Raw genomic sequence first — 6442 nt, 5'->3', positions numbered from 1 at the left:
GCTATTTTAATTAACTCCTTAGTAAAACTCATTGCAATATGTGGGGCATTCTGTAACCTGCAACAATGAACAGGCAGTATTTGTAACTGTTGTTATATTTTATTGCTACGGAGTGAAATGCCCCTTTAGCCTTTCAGGAATGAATGAAAACAGACCAAATGTCCATTGTTTTATGTGTCAGAGTAAAGGGCCTGTCCCACGAGCATGCGACCTGCATGCGGCAAGCGCGATCAAACCGGAAGCGGGGGCCACGTGGTGGTCGAGTGATCCCCATACAGGGCCGGTCCCACCAGCATGCGCTTGCATGCGGCGAGGGTGACCAAACTGGAAGCGGGAGCCGTGCGGAGGTCGAGTGAGTGACGTGAAGTTCGAGCGAAGTCCGTGGGTGACGTACGGCGTCAAGACGTGCGTATGGCGTCGAGGCGCTGCGTATGCCCGTAGAGGCGGAGCGTACGGCGTTGAGGTGGCTGCGGGCCGGCAGGCCGTTGCCGCGCGGAATTTTTGAATGGTCAGTTTTTCGGAGCCCCGCGCGATGCCGGGACCAGCTCCGCACAACTCCATACGGCTCCGGCGATCGAAGTGGGACCGGCCCCGCGAGGCCGTACGGCTCAAGCCACCACGTTAGGTCGCGCTAGCCGCATGGAGTTGCATGCTGATGGGACAGGCCCTTTAAGCTCTGTAGCTGTAATCTTTAAATTTGATGTAGAACTCATTTTTTCAGAAAGCAGGTAATTGTCATAACCATACACACAGGACTTGGATATGTTGACTTTTCTGTGACGTTGACATATTTTTGACTGTGTAGGAAACAATTTTGAAAGAAGTGACATTAAGTTGGCTGACAGTACTGGACCCTTCTTTGCATTGATCTAAAACACGTCAAAAAGGAGCAGGAAATATCCAGTGAATAGTAAGCCCCTAAGAAATGCTGATGAACTAGATCAAGGGGTCAAAACCTATAGTTCCCTGAAAGTACAACACAAGTAAATAGGGTGGTGAAGAATTTGTATGATATAATTGCCTTCATAGGCCGGGACATAGAATATACAGTGCCCTCAATAATGTATGGGACAAAGACCCATCATTTATTTATTTGCCTCTGTACTCCACAATTTGGGATTTGTAATAGAAAAAAAATCGCATGTGGTTAAAGTGCGTATTAGACAATAGGTGTAGGAGTAGGCCATTTGGTCCTTCGAGCCAGCACCGCCATTCAATGCAATCATGGCTGATCATCTACAATCAGTACCCCATTCCTGCCTTCTCCCCATATCCCCTGACTCCGCCTATCTAGCTCACTCTTGAAAGCATCCAGAGAACCTGCCTCCACCGCCCTCTGAGGTGGAGAATTCCACAGACTCACCACTCTCTGTGAGAAAAAGTGTTTCCTCGTCTACGTTCTAAATGGCTTGCTCCTTATTCTTAAATTGTGGCCCCTGGTTCTGGACTCCCCCAACATCGGGTACATGTTTCCTGCCTCTAGCATGTCCAAGCCCTTAACAATCTTATATGTTTCTTTGAGATCCCCTCTTATCCTTCTAAACTGCAGAGTGTACAAGCCCAGCTGCTCCATTCTCTCAGCATATGACAGTCCCACCATCCCGGGAATTAACCTTGTAAACCTACGCTGCACTCCCGCAATAGCAAGAATGTCCTTCCTCAAATTAGGGGACTAAAACTGCACACAACACTCCAGGTGTGGTCTCACTAAGGCTCTGTACAACTGCAGAAGGACCTCTTTGCTCCTATATTCGATTCCCCTTGTTATAAAGGCCAACATGCCATTCGCTTTCTTCACTGTCAGATTTTATTAAAGGCCATTTTTATGCATTTTGGTTTCACCATGTAGAAATTACAGCTATGTTTATACATAGTCCCCCCCATTTCAGGGCACCATAATGTTTGGGACACATGGCTTCACAGGCGTTTGTAATTGCTCAGGTGTGTTTAATTGCCTCCTTAATGCAGGTATAATAGAACTCTCAGCACCTAGTCTTTTCTCCAATCTTTACATCACCTTTGGAAACCTTTATTGATGTTTATCAACATGAGGACCAAAGTTGTGCCAATGAAAGTCAAAGCCATAGTGAGACTGAGAAACAAGAATAAAACTGTTAGAGACATCAGCCAAACCTTACGCTTACCAAAATCAACTGTTTGGAACATCATTAAGAAGAAAGAGAGTACTGGTGAGCTTACTAATCGCAAAGGGACTGGCAGGCCAAGGAAGACCTCCACAGCTGATGACAGAAGAATTCTCTCTATAATAAAGAAAAATCCTCAAACACCTGTCCGACAGATCAGAAACACTCTTCAGGAGTCCGATGTAGCTTTATCAATGACCACTGTCTGCAGAAGAGTCCATGAACAGATACACAGAGGCTACACTACAAGGTGACAAACCACTGGTTAGCTGCAAAAAAAAAAGGATGGCCAGGTTGCAGTTTGCCAAGAAGTACTTAAAAGCAAGCACAGTTCTGGAAAAAAAGATCTTGTGGACAGATGAGACGAAGATCAACTTGTATCAGAGTGATGGCAAGAGCAAAGTATGGAGGAGAGAAGGAACTGCCCAAGATCCAAAGCATACCACCTCATCTGTGAAACATGGGATTGTTATGGCCTGGGCATGTATGGCTGCTGAAGGTACAGGCTCACTTATCTTCATTGATGAAAAACTGCTGATTGTAGTAGCATAATTAATTCTGAAGTGTATAGACACATCCTATCTGCTCAAGTTCAAACAAATGTGTCAAAACTCATTGGCTGGCGGTTCATTCTACAGCAAGACAATGATCACAAAAATACTGCTAAAGCAACAAAGACGTTTTTCAAAGCTAAAAAATAGTCAATTCTTGAGTGGCCAAGTCAATCATCCGATCCAAACCCAATTGAGCATGCCTTTTATATGCTGATGAGAAACCTGAAGGGGACTAGCCCCCAAAACAAGCATAAGTTAAAGATGGTTGTAATACAGGTCTGGCAGAGCATCACCAGAGAAAACACCCAGCAACTGGTGATGTCCATGAATCGCAGACTTCAAGCAGTCATTGCATGCAAAGAATATGCAACAAAATACTAAACATGACTACTTTCATATACATGACATTGCTGTGCCCTGAAATGGGGAGACTATGTATAAACACTGCTGTAACTTCTACATGGTGAAACCAAAATGTATACAAATGGCCTTTATTAAAATCTGACAATGTGCACTTTAACTACAATGTTTTTGTTTCTATTACAAATCCCAAATAGTAAGATTAAACGAGCTTACCAGTTTGAAGTTTGATCTTTATTTTATGAGGAGTTACGGTGAGCGATTACGTGAAGAAGCCCCGCCAGTCCGCATGCGTGTCAATCTTCAAAGCAGCGGTGTGAAATCACAGATAACAGCAGTCGAAGTAACATAGTAAGACTTAGAGAAGACTAGAACTACCGAGTGATCTTTATGAGAGAGGGCAGGGAGCGATGGGAGCGTAATCGCGCACCGTAACTCCTCATAAAATAAAGATCAAACTTCAAACTGGTAAGTTCTCGTTTATTCTTACTATTTTACTTCGGAGTCACACAACTGCTTCATTGACAGATGAGGGAGACATTCATAATGAATAAATAATAGTAACTCCTCTCATTCGGGAGTAAACTAACCACTGAACCTAAAATAGAGTTGGCAAATACCCCTGGTCTGGCAATAGGTTATTATGAAATGTTCAGAAGTTCGTTCGCCCATCCTGCAGTCGCCAGGATGTGGTCCAGCAGAACGTACATAACCTTTGCTGCTGATGTTGTAGCAGCCCTGGTGGAGTGAGACTCGAAAAAATATCAGTATCTACTCCTGTATGAGCCAAACCCCATTTCAACCACCTGGAGAAGGTCCAAACCAATACCTTTTTATAAAGTTTTTTGTAATTAACAAACATTGCTAGTTTAGAGCCTCTAAGGCTCTTCGTGACCTTGACGTATTGTTGTATATGTGTGACCATACACAATCGCAGGTTCATGAGGTATGCCATGAAACTAGTTCGAGATTTCACGTCTGCTCTGCTTAACTAAACATTAAAATATAATATTATTTGCAGATGTAACCATCCTATCCAGTCACAATATGTAGTGACTGCACCCATTGCACTGAGACCAGTGCCATGAGGATAACTACCTTATGAGAGCCGAGCCAAGCTAAGGATGTAGTTGGAGCCTCCTGGTGAAATAGTGTTAATACCACATCAATATCCCATACTGCCCTGTGCTTGTCCTGGGAGAACTTGTGTGAAAGATATCCTTTATAACTCTGTATCAGAGGGTGAAATCCGATAGAGTGGGTCCCTTTTGCTGCAGCAAATATGATGGGAAGGCACGTTGGGCACAGTTAATGGTCATATAACTTAATTTATTGTCAAAGACCCATTTGAAATGAACTCCAAGACGTCAGTTATCTGTACCATATTAGATGTAACTTAAGTACTTAAATAAACGCTTCCCATCTCCTGAAGAGGAAATGTAATGCTTTCCTTTCTTGGTGCTATCCCTGCATTTTGCAGCGAGCACATACATGGATCTGTCTGACAATCCGAGCCGCAGGAGCGGTCTACTCAGAATCTATGTCAATAATTGATTTATCATGCAGAGGCTGGTTTCCTGAGCCACAGGCTGAACCAGCAAGTTTTATGTTTAGAATAACCGTAAAAGGTTGTATTATTATTCCCGACAAAGCGGGAAGCATGGCTGCATAGGCCAGTCAGACAGAATGACAACCTAGAGCGGGATCTTGCTGACTTTATTGCATGACCCGACTAATGAGGCAAAATGAAGGGAGACAAACATAACTTCTTTCTCCTTGTAGCGAGAGTGTATTTTTTGCCACTGTTATGCCACATATTTTTGCAACCGGTAAATGAGCCTGGAAACAAACATATCAATTCGGTATTCCATCGAGCCATAATTTCATGAAATGCTTTGTGATCCAACACCCATTTTGTGTTGTCATTGATTATACGTGATGATATTCCAACGTAAATTGAGATTAGGTAAATTATTACAGGATATTCTGTCTTGATCGCACCCATGTGACTAACATACACCACCACCATAGTGTATCAACTTAACGTTGAGCATGCAGATTATGCATATTCACTCAATAACCCTTTAACCTATAGAATGCACCTAGTGTCTATAGGTAGTTCATACCAATAACTGAATAATTGTTAATTGATGCAAATCTCCTCTGCCTCTGAACTAGATGGCATTCATAATTTTCCACCTTAGAGCCCCATCAGTTTATAATATAACTGAAATTTCACTGACCAGATTACTGGAGCAATGCTGAATACTGTTCGTCTACCATAATGACCTTGGTAGCTTCAGCTGGTAATAGCATAAGGTCTGTCACAAGACCTACATAGCATTTGAGAGATTACTACTTTGCACGATGCAAGTTCCCCTACTTACACAGCTGAAGCACAGCCACTATATTGCCAATTATACTTAATGAATAGAAGGCTGTTTTATCACAACAAGATTGTTTGAGGCTCCTATTAATTCCAATCTCTTACCCCAGGGCGGAGTCACAGGCTAATTAATAGTTAAAGGTAAATCCCAATGATGAACAAATCTAATTGGTATCACCTTCATTTTCTTAAACATAGTTTGAGGCTGAAACAGTTGATTTTAACACCATACAGCATTAGAATATCCTCCAGACAAGACATAACAAATGTTTTTGAGCTCTGAGCAGTCCAAGCATCGGTTTAGTAATCTGGTAAATAACCTGGGAACTGAAGTTAACCCATTTTGCAATGTTTTATCATTGCCTTATCCAGATAATGTTCAAAATGTCTCCGGTGATCTCTGTAAATGGGAGCATCCTAAGGAAATCAGATGCGAAGTTTCCTATTTTGGGAAAATTTATACTGCACATGCGAGTTAAACGACATTCTGCATCTTTTCCACAATGAACAGGCCACGCCTGCGAATTCCGTACCTGCTCGAGCAACAACTCTGGCCCGTTTTCCGAGCCAGTCTCGCAAGCCATTGCTGGCCATAATTCTGAGCCTGCCTCGAAAGACAACGCTGGCCATAATTCTGAGCTTACCTGTAAAGACAAATCTGGCCCAATTCTGTGCTTGGAACCTTAGTATTGTGCAGTTTTACATGGTTAGATGCCAACCATTTGTGTGTTGTAAGGCCACTAGGACCCCTTTCATCCTTATCAAGGGGAATGCCATTTTCATACAACACATAAACTAAACACATGTTATCATTATCATTAGTACAAAAACAAGTGTAAATATTACCAACTTGTAGATGGTCCCATATTTTTCCTGAGCCCGACTTGGGTCTCGGATTTAAGACCTCTGTCCAGCTTTCATGCTGCCACCAACTTCAGTGAACTGCTTACTGCCAATGAAGGCATTGGGTGTGTTGTTGCCGCAACGATGAAGGTATG

The 6442-nt window shown here is 42.8% G+C and overlaps 1 pseudogene; it reads right to left on the bottom strand.

The window, feature by feature from the left end:
* Window positions 1–6094: 6094 nt before the first annotated feature.
* Window positions 6095–6234, bottom strand: LOC116971621 (annotated as a pseudogene).
* Between the last annotated feature and the right edge of the window lie 208 nt (window positions 6235–6442).

Source organism: Amblyraja radiata, chromosome 3, assembly GCF_010909765.2.
Source record: "Amblyraja radiata isolate CabotCenter1 chromosome 3, sAmbRad1.1.pri, whole genome shotgun sequence".
Classification (NCBI taxonomy): Eukaryota; Metazoa; Chordata; class Chondrichthyes; order Rajiformes; family Rajidae; genus Amblyraja; species Amblyraja radiata.
This window is presented reverse-complemented; position numbering and strand designations above follow the sequence as displayed.